The sequence below is a fragment of the Moschus berezovskii genome, chromosome 17, assembly GCF_049115385.1.
Source record: "Moschus berezovskii isolate FMDL1 chromosome 17, NW_MosBer_1.0, whole genome shotgun sequence".
Taxonomy (NCBI): domain Eukaryota; kingdom Metazoa; phylum Chordata; class Mammalia; order Artiodactyla; family Moschidae; genus Moschus; species Moschus berezovskii.
In genome coordinates this window covers 43,119,999-43,136,779 of record NC_142476.1, presented here as the reverse complement: position 1 = coordinate 43,136,779, position 16,781 = coordinate 43,119,999, and positions in this window count along the sequence as shown.

The window sequence follows — 16,781 nt, the reverse complement described above, 5'->3', positions numbered from 1 at the left end:
AGACAGCCTCTCGACAGAGAGAAGCATCGAGAGCGGCCCTCCGACCTGCTCCAGCAGCTCCCCTTCTCCACGCACGGCCACCGCGGGTGTCAGATGTGTCCTTGTAGGTGTGCTCCTGGGCGCATGCCGTCTTCGCTTCTGTGTGCCCTGCAGCTGTAGCGTGTATGTGCATGGTGCATGTGCCTTCGGCTGGAGCTCAGGTTGCTCAGAGACCACAGCTCTAGCGTGGACATCCCAAGGACCACACTGGGCTGCTTCTCGGTGGTGCTGAGAGTGGAGTCTGCGGGGGCCACTTGTGAGCAGTGAGGACACCTTTCTGAGAAGGATGAGTGGGGGAGGAGGGAAGCCACAAAGCAAGACCCTGTCCCACAAGCTTGGGCGCCTCCACAGGGTATTTCCTGATGACCCACCAAGAAGCACTTTCATTTTCCTCTTAATCGGGAATAATGACTGAGACCCAACTCCCACTCCTTTTTAAAATTTATCCTGAAAAGAGTATTAGAAATGAAACATTAATGGAACGTGAAAAATGAACTCTGCATTCAGCTCCCATTTGCCAAATTGCTCAAGCTCATTGCAGGGAAGGGAGAGGGAGTAGAATGATGCCCAGAAACTTAGCATGGCTACCCTGTGCACATGGCTGGCCACCGCAAAGACAAATGGATAAATATTTTATGTACTTCAATTTTGTCATCTGCAGGCTTGATGTTCTAAGTCAGTTTTTGTTTTCTTTTCCTAATCATAAATGTTAAAATTGTATATTTTTCTCCCTACCAAGAACAAAGTTCTGGTTTCTGTTCTATGGCTTTTCCCTGGAACCCATAAATACAAAAATGTTGTAACCACAGTTACATTTCCCACCATCCTGTAATGGTCAGGGTTCTAGAGATAATATCATATGTATGTTATATATACATATATATGATATGATGTGCTAAGTCACTTCAGTCATATCTGACTCTGTGACCCTATGGACTGTAGCCCACCAGGCTCCTCTGTCCAAGGGATTCGCAAGGAAAGAATACTGGAGTGGGTTGCCATGCCCTCTTCCAGAGAATCTTCCTTACCCAGGGATTGAACCTGCGTCTCTTATTGTCACCCACCGAGAAGCACTTTCTCCTGCATTGTCAGGCGGGTTCTTTACCACTAGTGCTACATGGGAAGTCCATATACATACATACATACATATATATATATATATACACACACACACATAACTTATTATGAGGAATAGGCTTATGCATTTGTAGAGACTGACATCCCAAAACCAATCATCAGCAACCTGGGGACCCAGGAGAGCCAATGGTCCCAGTTCAAGCCTGAAGACAGGTAAAAGTCACTGTCCCTGTTCAATGGCAGCCAGGCATGAGGAGTTTCCCCTTCCTGGAAGGAGGACAGACTTTTAGATCTATTCAGGCCTTCAACTGATCGGGTGCGGCCCACCACATTGGGGAAAGCAATCTGCTTTACTGAGTCTACTGACTCCAGTGTTTGTCTCATCCAGAAACCCCTTCACAGACCACTCAGAATCATGTTTGACCCAGTGTCTGGGCCCCTGCAGCCCAGTTGAGTCAATGCTTCAAATTAACAGTCACACATCTCCTGTCTTATGTTTCTTTTTACTTCACTTGCCTTATCCTCAGGCTGGTTCTATTGGAAATTCAGTTCTTATTGATTGGTTTTTTTTTTTTTAAATGGCCCTTGCAGACTCTTGCAACATGAGGCCTGGTTTTCCTGACTCATTTTATGTTTTCTCCCTCGTTATCATTCCCTTCACTTCCTCTACCCCATTTCCTTCCTTAGATGATTTTTCAGAACGCGTTATGCAACTTCACAAAAAGCCCACCACTCTTTTATCCACACCTCCCATCATCCCCTTGACATCATGGCTTTTCACAGTTCAGAAGTGACTTGAGGCCCCTTTCTGTAAAGACACAGAGCTGCGGCTTCCTGCTAACATAAAATTAGATTGCTGGAGACAGCAGCCCCCTGCTGCTCCTATCCCAAGGTGAGAATTTGGCAGAGACCCAGATAAGCCCAAATGGAACCTCGGGGAGGCTCAATGCCATATTTCACCCAAACTGCCCGTCAAAACAGCTGTCTTCCTCTAGCCCTTGGTTCTGCTGTGCTTGGCAGAAGACCTGCACAGCCATAACACCTTCCTTTCCTATTGTACATTTCAAAAGTAATCATCGAGAAAGTGATGAAGAAGCAGTATTAAAGAAATTTTAAAGATATGAGAATGGTGTGAAATCCCACTGCCCTAGCGCAGCTGCTATTTTTACTTGGAGTAATAAGGTCTTCATGTAAAAGCTCCCCATTAGCGAAACGCATACTCTCTAAAGGAAGATGAGATGTGTGTGCAGCTGAGCAGAGTATATTCAGGTCCCCAGTAACCACAACGCTCACCTAGGCAGAATTTCCCTAGGGCCACAGGAAATGGACACTCTGCACAGAGGGGCAGCTGGCTTAGGGTCTTTCAACATGAAGGACAATGCAGCTGTGGGTCATGCTGTTTTCTTCCTGGGGCTCAAAGTGGATCATTTTGGGAAGGGGTTTCCAGGAATATTGAAAGTGCATGGGGCTGCCATCTTGCCCAACAAGGAGCAGAAGCTCAGGCCCCTCTGTAGACTACTCACAGTTGGAGGTTGTCGGAGTATTTACACCATGGCAAGGAGCCCTTCCTCTGGACCCTCAGCCAACGTTCTGGGCTCCGTCCCTACATAGCTGCTTATGTACCCTGTCTCCAGACCCAAACTCAGAGATGAAAAGAAAGAAAAGAAAAAGAAAGATAGCGCTAAGTTGTGTCCAACTCTTGCAATCCCATGAACTGTAGTCCGCCAGGCTCCTCTGTCCATGGAATTCTCCAGGCAAGAATACTGGAGTGGATTGCCATTTTCTTCTCCAGGGGAACTTCCCAACCCAGGAACTGAACCCAGGTCTCCTGCACTGAAGGCAGTTGCTTTACTGACTGAGCTACATGGGAAGCCCAGACTCACAGATGGCGCTTTCCCAATTCTAACCTGCTGTCAACTGGGTCCAGTCTAACCTCTTCAATAGCCTCTGATTGCCCTACTTGCTCCCTGTCTCCCATCGCCTCTCACTTGGATTCTGGCAGACCCTCCTGACTGTTGTTTCTTGACACTTCCTCTGACCACCCAACATTCAAACTGGAGTTATGCAACCCTGATGGAGTCCCCAGCCTTCTGCCCCTTCCTCTAGGGAGTGTATGGCAGGTGGCACTCACACCAGGAGCTGCTCCAGGAGTGTGCTTGGGCTCTACACACAAATGAAACAGGCAGAAGTCACGTGGAGGTGCAAGTGAAGAGACAATCCACTCCCAGGCCCCTCGTGTGCACCAGAGCATAGACTCAGATACATCCGATCTAGATAACCTCTGACACTGGACCAACGCCCCACCACCCCTGGAACCTGGTTTCCTCAGCTGAGTTCACCTCCTGTCCCTGCTTCGGCAGTGTCTCCATCCTGCTCTGATGACCCTGAACCATGTGCTCTCCCTGCACACCCAGGGCTGCTGCTGTCACTGAGCCTTTGCCAAAGCCCTTATTCCCCTGGAATTCCCCCCAGAAACTCTCCCAGGTCAGCTCGGAAGCCAAGAAAGACAAGTGAGGATGGGCCAGGTGATATAAGGAGGGTGAAGGGTGTTGGAAGGCGGGATACCTATCTTAACTGCAACATGAGAGCAGCACTCTCACCTTGGGAATGAAAAAGATAATCATACCTCAAACTTATATATCACCCTCCTTTTAAGAAGGGCAATGCTGGTGAGAAGACCATCCACAGGCAGTAAAATGATGGAGGAAAGGTTATAGAAGGCACTGGTGTCATAAATGTTCATCTTCAGTGAAATAGATTAACACGGCAGCATTATCGTCACAACTAACCGTCCGTTCACTTGAGGAATGATTGACCGATCTGTTGGGCCCCAGAAGTGTTTTTTTTTGGGGGGGGAAGGGGGCAGGGGCATTCCTGGGTTTGGTCTTCCTGCAACTCAGCCCTGACTTTTGTCATTCCCTCCCCTCTTTTTCATGACACTTCCCTAAATCTATTCACTGTCTAACTGGAAACACCCTCGGCAAACACTTTTGAAAACAAGAAACTCTGGTCTTCCTCTAATTAGATCATTTGCAATTGGGTCAAATTGGGAAATAACTATTTTTACATGCCTCATTGTTATCCTTTCCTTGAAAAATTGTTAAGAGAACTCATACCTTGGTGGTGAAGGGCAACCTTTATTCCCCCTCTAAATCTATCACAATCCACCTTGCTAAAAATAGAGGAGAAAGTGGAGAGACTTAAATACTCACTTCTCGAGCTCAGGTAACTAATATTTGCAGCAAGATGAAAGGGAGCGGCTGGCAGGGCTCACAGCATCTTTCACCTTGGACCACCCTACACGTTGCTCCTCCTCCCAGTCCAGTCACCTATGCCTCTTACCAAGACCACTCTTGGAATTCACCCTCTGACAACCTTTCTGCTCCATCGGCCAAGATAGGCATTTCCTGGGCATTTCACATTCTGTCTTTATCTGATGAGTAAGTCCTCAATGTTGCTTAACATTTGGATATCAGATCCACAATCGCATACTGGGAAATCTATCCAAAGCAAGAATTTAAGCAAGTGTTACACAAAAATGAAAAGGTCCAGCCCTGACAAAGCTAACAGGCTGACTGGCAAGGCCAAACCATTCCAAAACACTCCAGCATTCCTACAGCAGAGACTTGGATGAGGGCAGGGCACCCTCATCCCTCCTGGAAGGGTACCCCTAGCAGGAAGGCCAGGGGTAGCTCCCTTCTGGAGAATTCCTCTGAGCCAAGGGGTCCCAGGTGATGTCCTGTTGTTTGTGATGGGAAGGAGAGGGAGGGGGATGGGATTTGAGATCTGGAAGCAGGAGGCAGAAAGGCAGCACATGTGGGCAGTGGGGCCACTGGGTGGTGGAGATGTGCCTGACAGTCTCGCTAGGATCTGATCCCATGGTGATTGCCGGGCTCCTCTCACTGGGTCAAAGGCTCTTGGGGCCGGTGGTTGGTCTGTTTCTCTCGTCACTATGCTCTGTGCCCCAGACAAAAATGATGTTCAGTGAAGAGACCTTGAATGAATGAATGCCCGCCAAAGGTGGTGAGTGAGCCTGGGGTACAGAATGGATGGTATCAGCACTGATCTTTGTCCTAAATCCTTAAAACACAGCTCTCTGTTCCAGGGGCTCTTGGAGCAGGAAGAGGGTCCCTTGGTCATTTCTGGTTGGGGGGGGGGGGTTGCGAGCGGGGGTGTCCTGGTGGAGGTGATGGTTTGGTGGACCCTGATGTGTAAATCACTAGCTAGTGCTGCTCGCATCTCATGGCCCTGTGTCCACTGAGGAGTCTGGGTAGGAGGCGATGGTGGGGGATGATGGGCAGCGACTAGGGTGGGTGAATCATTGCATGGGGTCCTATGCCTGGTGTTTTTCTCGAATTATGACTGTCCATTCTTTTCTCTTTCTCTGGCCACTGTCAGCTGCATGCCTAGGGACTGCCCCCTAGAAGCAGGAGGAGGGTCTGGTTTAGGCAGAAAGTGTCAACCTTAAGAGGGGCTTCCAAGGGAGTGGTCCTTAGGACCTGCCTCTCAGGTAGCACTGTGCCCAGAGCCTTGCAGAAGGGGAAAGGTAGTGCTGGCTCACTGTCCTCTCCCCTGAGCCCACCTCCAGGGAGGCTGCTCTCCATGGCCGCAGGGCATCTCAGAGGCTCTGCCTGTAAGACCGGGGTCCACATCACCTCCATCATCCTAAGGAATAGGAGAAATGAGAGTGTGTACTCCTCCAAAGAAAAGTGAATAAATACTGCAAAAACAATTCAGACAGACGTGTCATGCTTCTATGTCTCAGTAAAGGTTGGCCCAGGAGAGGCAAAGATGTGCCAACCTGGTCCCAACCTTCCAGGTGCTCCCAGGAGTCAGAGAGAGGATGCCTTCACTGCCCAGCCACCCCCACCATGGCACCAACCCACCCCCTGTACCAACCCCGCCCCCTGCACCAGCCTCTTCCCCTCTGCACCAGCCCTGCTCCTTCTGCACTTCCTTCATCTCCTCCTGCATCAGCCCCCTGTTTCCAGCCTCTGGGGTCAGTTGCAGCCTAAGGATAGGAAACAAATGTTGGGTTCTGTCTTTCAACATGCTGGGGCTTCAAGGGGCCAGTAAATGAACTCCTTTCCTTACCAAGAATTTGAATGAAATCAGTTGAGGGAGACGAAGAAATTGGGCAGTTATCAGCACTAAAAGCTGGAAGAGGAGGGAGATTTTGGCCACAGTGAGGAGCCACAGCTCTGCAGGGTGACGGACCCCCTCACTGATCCACACCAGCACCCCCAGCACAGTGAGCAGAAGCCTAGGGCACACCCTGCAGACCAGGCCCTTGTCAGTGAAAGAGGAAGGGCAGAGCTGCACACACGTGCTCCCTTCTCCTTCCCCAGCCAGGGCAGGGCAGTGAACCCCCTCATTTCTGCAGTACAGAGAAGCAGAGGAGATGCCCTCTTCACACACACACACATACACACACACACAAGAGGCCTGGGCACTGTAGGAAGCCCTGACCTTGTGGCCAACAGGAAACTTTCCCTGAGCCCCGAATGGAATAGGCCCCTGTTACTTGGTCACTCTGCAAATCCACTTCCCCTTGGTGGCTCAGCGGCAATGTAACTCTTTCCATACTCTTACCTCTTCCCCATAGACTATGAGCTCCATGGGAGAAGCACCTTCCTGCCTCCCACACACAGCAGCCCCAGAACCCAGTGCAGTGGTGGCTCCTCTAAGATGGGTGACTTCCCCAGGGCCTGGAACTCTCCAGCATTAGCACTGAAAGTCCCAGATCCCAGGAAACCTCTCATTCCCCAGACCCATAGTGTCCGTAACATGGTCAGTGAATACTCACTGCCTGGGTGAATTCATGGCTTACAGGGTTGTGACCCTACTCCCTGGCTGAGAAAAAACAGGAGCAGAAAACACCCGTGCAGGTGCCCCAGTGAAGAGTCAAGTCCCAGCGAGCACAGGCTCTCCTTTCACGTGGTAGTAGGATGGGGTGGTGAGGGGGTAATTTCCCCAAATATGGTTGGGGTTATTTGAGGGGGCAGGTTGTGCAGTGGGATGGGGCATGCAGACCAAAGCCCTGAGGTTTCAGAAAAGCCCCTGGGAAATTAACACCATCCATCCTTCATTCTCAGCGGATGGGAGGATAGTCACAGAGAAGGGTGGTATGGAAATGTCAACACTGAATTTCCTGAAACTCAGAGTCTCCGTGCAGTGCTGATTACTAGACCAGCCTGGACATGCAGAATTCTTTCTAATTCAGTTTCAGGAAGTTGACTTGCCCGAATGAGAATCTCCCTAAAATTTCAGGAGGCCAACAAAGGGAATTTCCATGAAAAGTGCGGCAAATGAGCATTTTCGAGCAGTAGTGGTCATTTATGGGTACCCATGGCATAGTGGTGGCTTCCCTGGTGGCTCAAATGGTAAAGAATCCACCTGCAATGTCGAGACCCGGGTTTGATTGCTGGGTCTGGAAGATCCCCTGGAGAAGGGAATGGCTACCCGCTCCAGTATTCTTGCCTGGGAAATCCATGGACAGAGAAGCCTGGGTGGCTACAGTTCATGGGATCACCAAGAGTCGGACAAGATTGAGTGACTAACAGTTTCACTTTTTATGGCATAGCAGACATGGCAGAGGTGGGACAGTCAGGACCCCCTGGGGATCCTGAGGAAATCTGGGCCTCAGTTTCAGATCTCAGAGATCTGTGATGACACACGTCTTGGGAAAAGCCACACAGAAGGGATGACTTTCCTGAATGTGTCAGGTGCAACCATAGAAGGTGGGGGCAGGGGGTGAGCACAGCACACAGCCCCACGGTCAGGGGATGCCCTCACTCAGAAAGGCCCTTCAGGAAAATGTGGGTTTGTGCTGGAGGGAAAGTAAGGAAGAGCAAAGTGAAAGAGGCTGAGTTTCTGCCGCCGCCAAAGCTGGAGGCGGGGTGAGGGGGAAGGTGAAGGCCCTGGAGGGAACACACCGGGCGGAGGGCGAGCACGGGTCTCTGGTCCCTCCTGACCCCACGCCCTCTGCCCCACCCTCAGATTCAGCTGTGTCCCCCACGGGCGCAGCTGACCAGGAGCAAAGCTCAGACACCGGCTGGTGGGCCTGCTAATTGTTGTTCAGTCACTCAATCATATCCGATTCTTTGCAACCCCATGGACTGTAACCCACCAGGCTCCTCTGTCTGTGGGATTCTCCAGACAAGAATACTGGAGTGGGTTGTCATTCCCTTCTCCAGGAGATCTTCCTGACCTAAAGACTGAACCCAGATCTCCTACGTTGGCAGGCAGATTTGTTACCACTGAGCCACTGGGGAAGCCCACGCCTGCTGATTACCACCCCCTAAAACCCACCCACCTTGGGTTTCCCTGGTGGCTCAAACAGTAAAGAATCTGCCTGCAATGCAGGAGACCTGGGTTCAATCCCTGGGTCAGGAATATCCCCTGGAGAAGGGAATGGCTACCTATTCCAGTATTCTCACCTGGAGAATCCCTATGGACAGAGGAGTCTGGTGGGATACAGTCCAGTTCAGTTTAGTTCAGTCACTCAGTCATGTCCAACTCTTTGCGACCCCATGGACTGCAGCACACCAGGCTTCCCTGTCCATCACCATCTCCCAGAGCTTGCTCAAACTCATGTCCATCGAGTCGGTGATGCCATCCAACCATCTCAACCTCTGTCATCCCCTTCTTCTCCTGCCTTCAATCTTTCCCAGCATAAGGGTCTTTTCCAATAAGTCAGTTATTTGCATCAGGTGGCCAAAGTATTGGAGTTTCAGCTTCAGCATCAGTCCTTCCAATGAATATTCAGGACTGATTTCCTTTAGGACTAATTAGTTTGATCTCCTTGCAGTCCAAAGGACTCTCAAGAGTCTTCTCCAACACCACAGTCAAAAGCATCAGGTCTTCGGCACTTGGCTTTCTTTATAGTCCAACTCTCACATCCATACATGACTACTGGAAAAACCATAGCTTTGACTGTCTGGACCTTTGTCAGTAGAGCAATGTCTCTCTGTTTTTCAATATGCCGTGTTGGTTTGTCATGGCTTTTCTTCTAAGGAGCAAACGTCTTTTAATTTCATGTCTGCAATCACCATCCTCAGCGATTTTGGAGCCTAAGAAAATAAAGTCTGTCACTGTTTCCACCATGGGGTCTCAAAGAGTGGGACAGAGCTGAGTGACTAAACACTGCACAGAACCCACTCACCCAGACCAGCCAGGCCCCAGGGCAGGACCTGACCCACACACTGCATCACAGAGCAGTAGAATGACCTTCTCCAAGGCAGAGAGCCCTGTCCCTCAGCTCCCCTCCCACTTCCCCAGGACACGAGAAGGAGCCCTGAGTATGGGGGAAGGGCAGCCTCCATGGCATCTCCCACCTGAGCCACCTGCGGATTTGGGGAGGGAGCAGACTAAGGCTGCCATCCACAGTTAACCTATGACTGGGAACTGAGGGACTTAGAGCAACAGAAATGTGCCCTCCTGAAGCTCAAGAGACAGGAGGCGAAGATCGAGGCCCCTGCAGGGTTGGCTCCTTCTCCAGATTTCGAGGCCTTCATCCTGGCTTCTGGGGGTGTACTGGCTTCCCCAGCTCATAGAAGCATCATCCACACCTCTGTCTCAGTGTCACTTGGCCTCTTCCCTGTGACTCTCCTATTTTATCAGAACATCAGTCCTTGAACTTAGGGCCCACCTAAATCCAGTATGAGTTCATCTTGAGATCCTTAGCTAATAATATCTTTAAAGATCCTATTCCTGTCAGGTACCATTCTGAGGGTCTGGGTAAATGTTAATTGGGTGGGGTCGCAATTCAATCCACTCAGGGCCCCCAACACTGTGGGTCCCACACCTCTCGTCCTCACAATTCCTCCTCTTTTGCCTCATCAACTTCTCCCTCCCCACAGGGTCACCCTGCCCGACTGCAAACCTGCCATAAAGGATGGACCTAAGACGGCCATCACAGAGTTACAGAAAGCCCTGACCATGTGCCCCCACTCGCCCCAGCTCCCTCCCTCCCCTGGGCAGCAAAGTCCCCATGTCCCTTGTTCCCCCTTCCCTGTCTACAGCTCCAGCCCTCGCCCTCCAGGGCCTGCATCCCTGTTGCACCACAAAAAGGCACTGAGCAGGCTCCTCAGACACATACACGTTGTCAATTCCTTTTTCTGCTTTCTCTCCACCTCTAGACACCATTCGACACAGGTGAAAGGCTGAACATATTAATACACGCGATGGTCAGAGCACTTTTAATAACTGAACTCTGACCACCAGCCCTGCAGCAGCCAGCCCAGCCACCCAGCCACTGGCCCATGACAGTCAGGATTCGGTTAAGAACTGCAGCTTGCCAACCTCTCACTCGCTTTCCCAATTCAAGGCCAAGCAGAGAACGTTCTCCCCAAAGCGGACAATAGGCCCCTGCTCCTGTGTGGCCACCTCCAGCTCCCTGGATGACATTGGGCATCTCCTGGGCTGTTCTCCTCGTGAGGCTCTCCCTTGGGGTTCTGCAAATGCTGACCTTTGCCGAGGAAGCTCTGAGAAAACATCCTGTGTCTGTTCTTGCTGTGTAGTCTTCCCAGTATTTCCACAGGCTCCATTCAGGCTTCGTTCATAAAGTGATTCTTTCTTCCAGGATGCAAACCCATGTGCCTGTCTTCCCCTTAATTCGCCTGCTGTCTCCGTGAGATCTCCTTTGCTGAGTCCTGCTCCCCTTCCCCTCATCGCAAGCCTCAGAATCCAGCTCTCATCTCCCGATGCATTTTCTACTTTGAGTTCTCACCCACGAATTCACATGCCACCCACCACCTGTTGTTTCTGTCCATCCAGCCTGACCTGCCCTGAACTACAGATACATACAGCTTCTGACATCCAACCCAGGGCGCATGCATCTGAACGTCTGACAGGAGTCTTGAACTTAGCGTGTCTGTTGTTGTTCAGTCACTCAGTCATGTCCAGCTCTTTGTGACCCCGTGGATTGCAGCACGCCAGGCTTCTCTGTCCTTCACCGTCTCCCAGAGTCTGCTCAAACTCATGTCCATTGAGTCAGTCATGCCATCCAACCATCTCGTCCTCTGTCACCCTCTTCTCCTGCCCTCAATCTTTCCCAGCATCAGGGTCTTTTCCAGTGAGTTGGCTCTTTGCAGCCAAAGTTGGCTCTTCAGGTAGCCAAAGTATTGGAGCTTCAGCTTCAGCATCAGTCCTTCCAATGAATATTAGGGTTAATTTTCTTTAGGATTGTCTGGCTTGATTTCCTTGCTGTCCAAGGGACTCTCAAGAGTCTTCTCAAGCACCAAAGTCTGAAAGCATCAATTCTTTGGTGCTCAGTCTTCTTTATGGTCCAGCTCTCACATCCATACATGACTAATGTAGTAATACCGCATAAGAAATGATCCTCAACTCAGGGGCTCATGGCAATCTGTGTGCATTCCCACACTCATGTCTTCCTGGGCTGACTGGTTTGACTGGATCAGGTGGGTGGGTAGACACTACACTGCAGGCTAGGTGTTTGTCCCAACAAGGTGTGTTTGTCCCAAGGCCCGGGCTGTGACAGAAGGTCTCCATGGGGCTATCTAGCACACAAGAAGCCAAACTGCACGACTTGCTTAAGCCCTCAGCTAGCATCACACCAATCATATCTCTTTAGCCAGAACAAGCCTCACGGCCAAGCCCAGGTAGTAAGTCAGAGAGGGTCCTCAATGCACAGCCAGGTGAAGAGAAGCAAATATTTGCCAAACAGTAATTCACAACGCAAAGGCATAATGATTGGTAAACTGTCTACATGCCCAAAAGATAGGATTGTACGGCATGTATGTAAATATATGTAAAATACAAAGCCATACACAAATTATCAAGTTTAACAAGTGAATTCAGCAAAGTTGAAACACAAGATTAAAACACAAAGTAAATGACACATCTATGAACTTACAACCAACAACTGGAAAATGAAATTAAAATACCCTCTATAATAATAGCATCAAACTTAACAAAAGATGTGTGGGACTTGTACATTTACAACTGCCAAACATTGCTGAGAGAAATTACAGATGGTCAAATAAATGGAGAGAGATTGTGGTTGGGAAGTGTTCATATTTCTAAGCAGTCAATTTGCCCCCAGTTTATCTGTGAATCCAATGTTATTCCAATCACAATCCCAGCAGGTGTTTTGGTAGAAATTGGCAAGCTGGTTTCAAGTTTTATTTGTAAATTTTAGGAGACCAGGAACAAATAGCCAATTTATTCTTAAAAAGAGAATAAAGTTGGAGGGTTTATTCTACCTTATTTCAAGATGTACTGAAAAGTGACAGTAGTTAAGGTAGTGAAGTACTGACAAAAGAATAGACAAATAGGGCAAAGCAGTGACTCCAGAAGCAGCATATATACGCACATATATGAGTATGTAGATAGGAACTTCCCTGGCAGTCCAGGGACTAAGACTCCAAGCACCCAGTACAAGGTGCTGGTTTGATCCCTAGTCAGGGAACTGGATCCCACATACCACAACTAAGACCCATGTGCCCCATGGCTCTAAGACCCAGTGCAGCCAAATCAATAACAATATATAAACATGTGTCTGTAGATGAATGTACATGAAACATATGTGTGTGTGTAACTCTGCATGTAAACGTATGTATATGTAGATATTTGTTTGCATGTGTCTGTAGCTGAGTGAGCGTGAGTGAATGATAGTTGCTCAGTCACTGCGACCCCGTGGACTGCAGCCCACCAGGCTCCTCTGTCCATGGGATTTTCCAGGCAAGAATACTGGAGTGGGCTGCCATTCCCTTCTCCAGCAGATCTTCTCAACCCAGGGATTGAACCCATGTCTCCACATCATGGGCAGACTCTTTACTGTCTGGGCCACCAGGGAAGCCTGCATGTAGATGTGTAAGTATGAACTAATTGCAAAAGACACCAACTCACTTTAAATGACAAAAGAAAATGTTTTCCACAAATGGTACCAAAATAACTAGATATCCACAAGAAAATAAAAAACCACTGGCCTCTACCTTACACCACACACAAAACTTAATTTGAGATGTATCATAAACTTAAATTTGAAAGCCCAAGTTATGAAACTTCTAGAAGAAAATGTAGGAGAGGATTTTTATGGTCTTGGGGTACACAAAGGTCCCTTGGGGCTCACCATTACACTACCCATTACCAAAACCTAATAACTTTGATCTTTGTTCTACACATAGGCCTCCTTTCCATCAAAGGACTCTACTAAGAAAATGGAAATATGAGGTGGGAGGGAACAAGATGGAGGAGGAATAGGACGGCAAGAACATTTGAATGCTGAGTAAATTCCACAAAACAACTTCTGAATGCCAGCAGAGGACATCAGGCACCCAGAAAAGCAGCCCATTGTCTTCGAAAGGAGGTAGGGAAAAACATAAAAGATAAAAAAAAGAGACAAAAGAGGTAAGGACGGAGCTCCATCATGGGAAGGGAGGCTTAAAAAAGAGAGAAGTTTCCAAACACCAGGAAACACTCTCACTGGCAAATCTGTGGGGAGCCTTGGAACCTCAGAGGGCCACATAACTGGGAGGAAAAAGAAAGAAATAATTAAAACCCACAGATTACCCGCCAAGCAGTAACTCCCAGCGGAGAAGCAGCACAGATGCCCACATCCGCCATTAGCAAGTGGGGGCTGGGCAGGGAGGAGCCGGCTGAACTGCTTAGAGAAAGGACTGGGCCTGAATGCCATGAGGGCAATCTGAGAGAACTAACTGGGGATAGCGGGGCAGACTGTGGGATAGCTACCCCACAAAAAGGCGAAAAGCCCTAACCTAAGACTCCACAAGCCCCACTCACAGAACAAAGGACTGAGCAGAGCTAGCCGGCTGCGGAACGCCCATCCCCCACCGAGACAGGCAGGGGAGGGCAACCAGAGCCAGAAGAGGGCAACCATGGCCCCAGAAAGGCATCTGATACCAAACTGCAGGCAGGCTTTGTTGCTAACCAAGACTTCATGGGTTTCTGACCGGTCAACATCCGCCTGAGAAGGTGCGCTTGCTGTACACCCAGAAAACTGAGTGGGAGGGACTGGGGAGGCGATAAGTTGCAGTGACTGCGCTTGCCAAACACGTGGTCACCTGAGCTGCTCAGACCGGGGAAGGCACAAAACGCAGGCCCAACCAAGTCTGCGCCTTTGTGGAGTACCCAAGTGCCTGAACCTGAGCCGCTCAGACCTGGGAAGTGCATGCAACCCAGCGCCAGCCTCGGACAGTTCCCAGCAGAGCAGCCTAGAGCCTGTGCAGTGTAGACAGCACAAGTGCCGTGAGTGGGGACAAACCCAGTGTGGCCAGGACACTGCGAGCACTCCCCACAGATGCCAGAGATATTTGTCTGCAGCGTTCCTCCCTTCCCAGAACAGGACTGAACAAGTGAGCCTTAAAAAGTGTCCACCACCGCCCCCTAGTGTCAGGGTGGAAATTAGACACTGAAGAGACCAGTAAACAGAAGTTAAAACAGAGGGAACTACCTTGGAAATGAGAGATAGAGAAGTCTAGAGGCTACTCCAAGAATAAGACCAAAAACCAGAGGCAAGAGGCTTAAGCCCGAATCCTGAGAACACCAGAGAACTCCTGACTCCAGGGAACATTAATCAATAGGAGCTCATCAAATACCTCCAGACCTACACCGAAACCAAGCACCACCCAAAGGTCAACAAGTTCCAGAGCAAGACATACCACACAAATTCTCCAGCAACACAGGAAAATAGCCCTGAGCTTCAATATACAGGCTGCCCAAAGTCACTCCAAACCCACTGACATCTCATAACTCATTACTGGACACTTCATTGCACTCCAGAGAGAAGAAATCCAGCTCCACCCACCAGAGCACTGATACAAGCTTCCCTAACCAGGGAACCTTGACAAGTCACCCGTCCAAACCCACACACAGCGAGGAAACTACATAATAAGGAGAACTCCACAAACTGCCAGAAGATGGAAAGGCCACCCGAAGCAGAGCAATATAAACAAGATGAAGAGGCAGAGAAATACCCAGCAAGTAAAGGAACAGGATAAATGCCCACCCACACAAACAAAAGAGGAAGATATAGGTAATCTACCTGATAAAGAATTTCGAATTTTGATGGTGAAAATGATTCAAAATCTTGAAAGCAAAATGGAGTTACAGATAAATAACCTGGAGAAAAGGATTGAGAAGATGCAAGAAAGGTTTAATAAGGATTTAGAGGAAATAAAAAAGAGTCAATATACAATGAATAATGCAATAGATGAGATCAGAAACACTCTGGAGGGAACAAACAGTAGAATAACGGAGGCAGAAGACAGGATAAGCGAGCTAGAAGATAGAATTGTAGAAATAAATGAAACAGAGAGGAAAAAAGAAAAATGAATTAAAAGAAATGAGGACAATATTAGAGACCTCTGGGACAATGTTAAATGCCCCAACATTCGAATCATAGGAGTCCCAGAAGAAGAAGACAAAAAGAAAGACCATGAGAGAATACTTGAGGAGATAGTAGTTGAAAACGTCCCTAAAATGGGGAAGGAAATAATCACCCAAGTCCAAGAAACCCAGAGAGTCCCCAACAGGATAAACCCAAGGCGAAATACTCCAAGACACATATTAATCAAATTAACAAAGATCAAACACAAAGAACAAATATTAAAAGCAGCAAGGGAAAAACAACAAATAACACACAAGGGGATTCCCATAAGGATAATAGCTGATCTTTCAACAGAAACTCTTCAGACCAGGAGGGAATGGCAAGACGTACTTAAAGTGATGAAAGAAAATAACCTACAGCCCAGATTACTGTACCCAGCAAGGATCTCATTCAAACATGAAGGAGAAATCAAAAGCTTTACAGACAAGCAAAAGCTGAGAGAATTCAACATCACCCAACCAGCTCTCCAACAAATGCTAAAGGATCTTCTCTAGACAGGAAACACAGAAAGGGTGTATAAACTCGAACCCAAAACAATAAAGAAAATGGCAACAGGATCATACTTATCAATAATCACCTTAAACGTAAATGGGTTGAATGCCCCAACCAAAAGACAAAGGCTGGCTGATTGGATACAAAAACAAGACCCCCATATATGTTGTCTACAAGAGACCCACCTCAAAATGAGGGACACATACAGACTGAAAGTGAAGGGCTGGAAAAAGATATTCCATGCAAATAGAGACCAAAAGAAAGCAGGAGTAGCAATACTCATATCAGATAAAATAGATTTTAAAACAAAGGCTGTGAAAAGAGACAAAGAAGGAAACTACATAATGATCAAAGGATCAATCCAAGAAGAAGATATAACAGTTATAAATATTTATGCACCCAACATAGGAGCACTGCAATATGTAAGACAATTACTGACAAGTATGAAAGGGGAAATTAACAACAATGCAATAATAGTGGGAGACTTTAATACCCCACTCACACCTATGGAAAGATCAACTAAACAGAAAATTAACAAGGAAACACAAACTTTAAATGATACAATAGACCAGTTAGACCTAATAGATCTCTATAGGACATTTTACCCCAAAACAATTAATTTCACCTTTTTCTCAAGCGCACCCGGAACATTTTCCAGGATAGACCACATCCTGGGCCATAAATCTAGCCTTAGTAAATTCAAAAAAATTGAAATCATTCCAAACATCTTTTCTGACCACAATGCAGTAAGATTAGATCTCAATTACAGGAGAAAAACTATTAAAAATGCCAACATATGGAG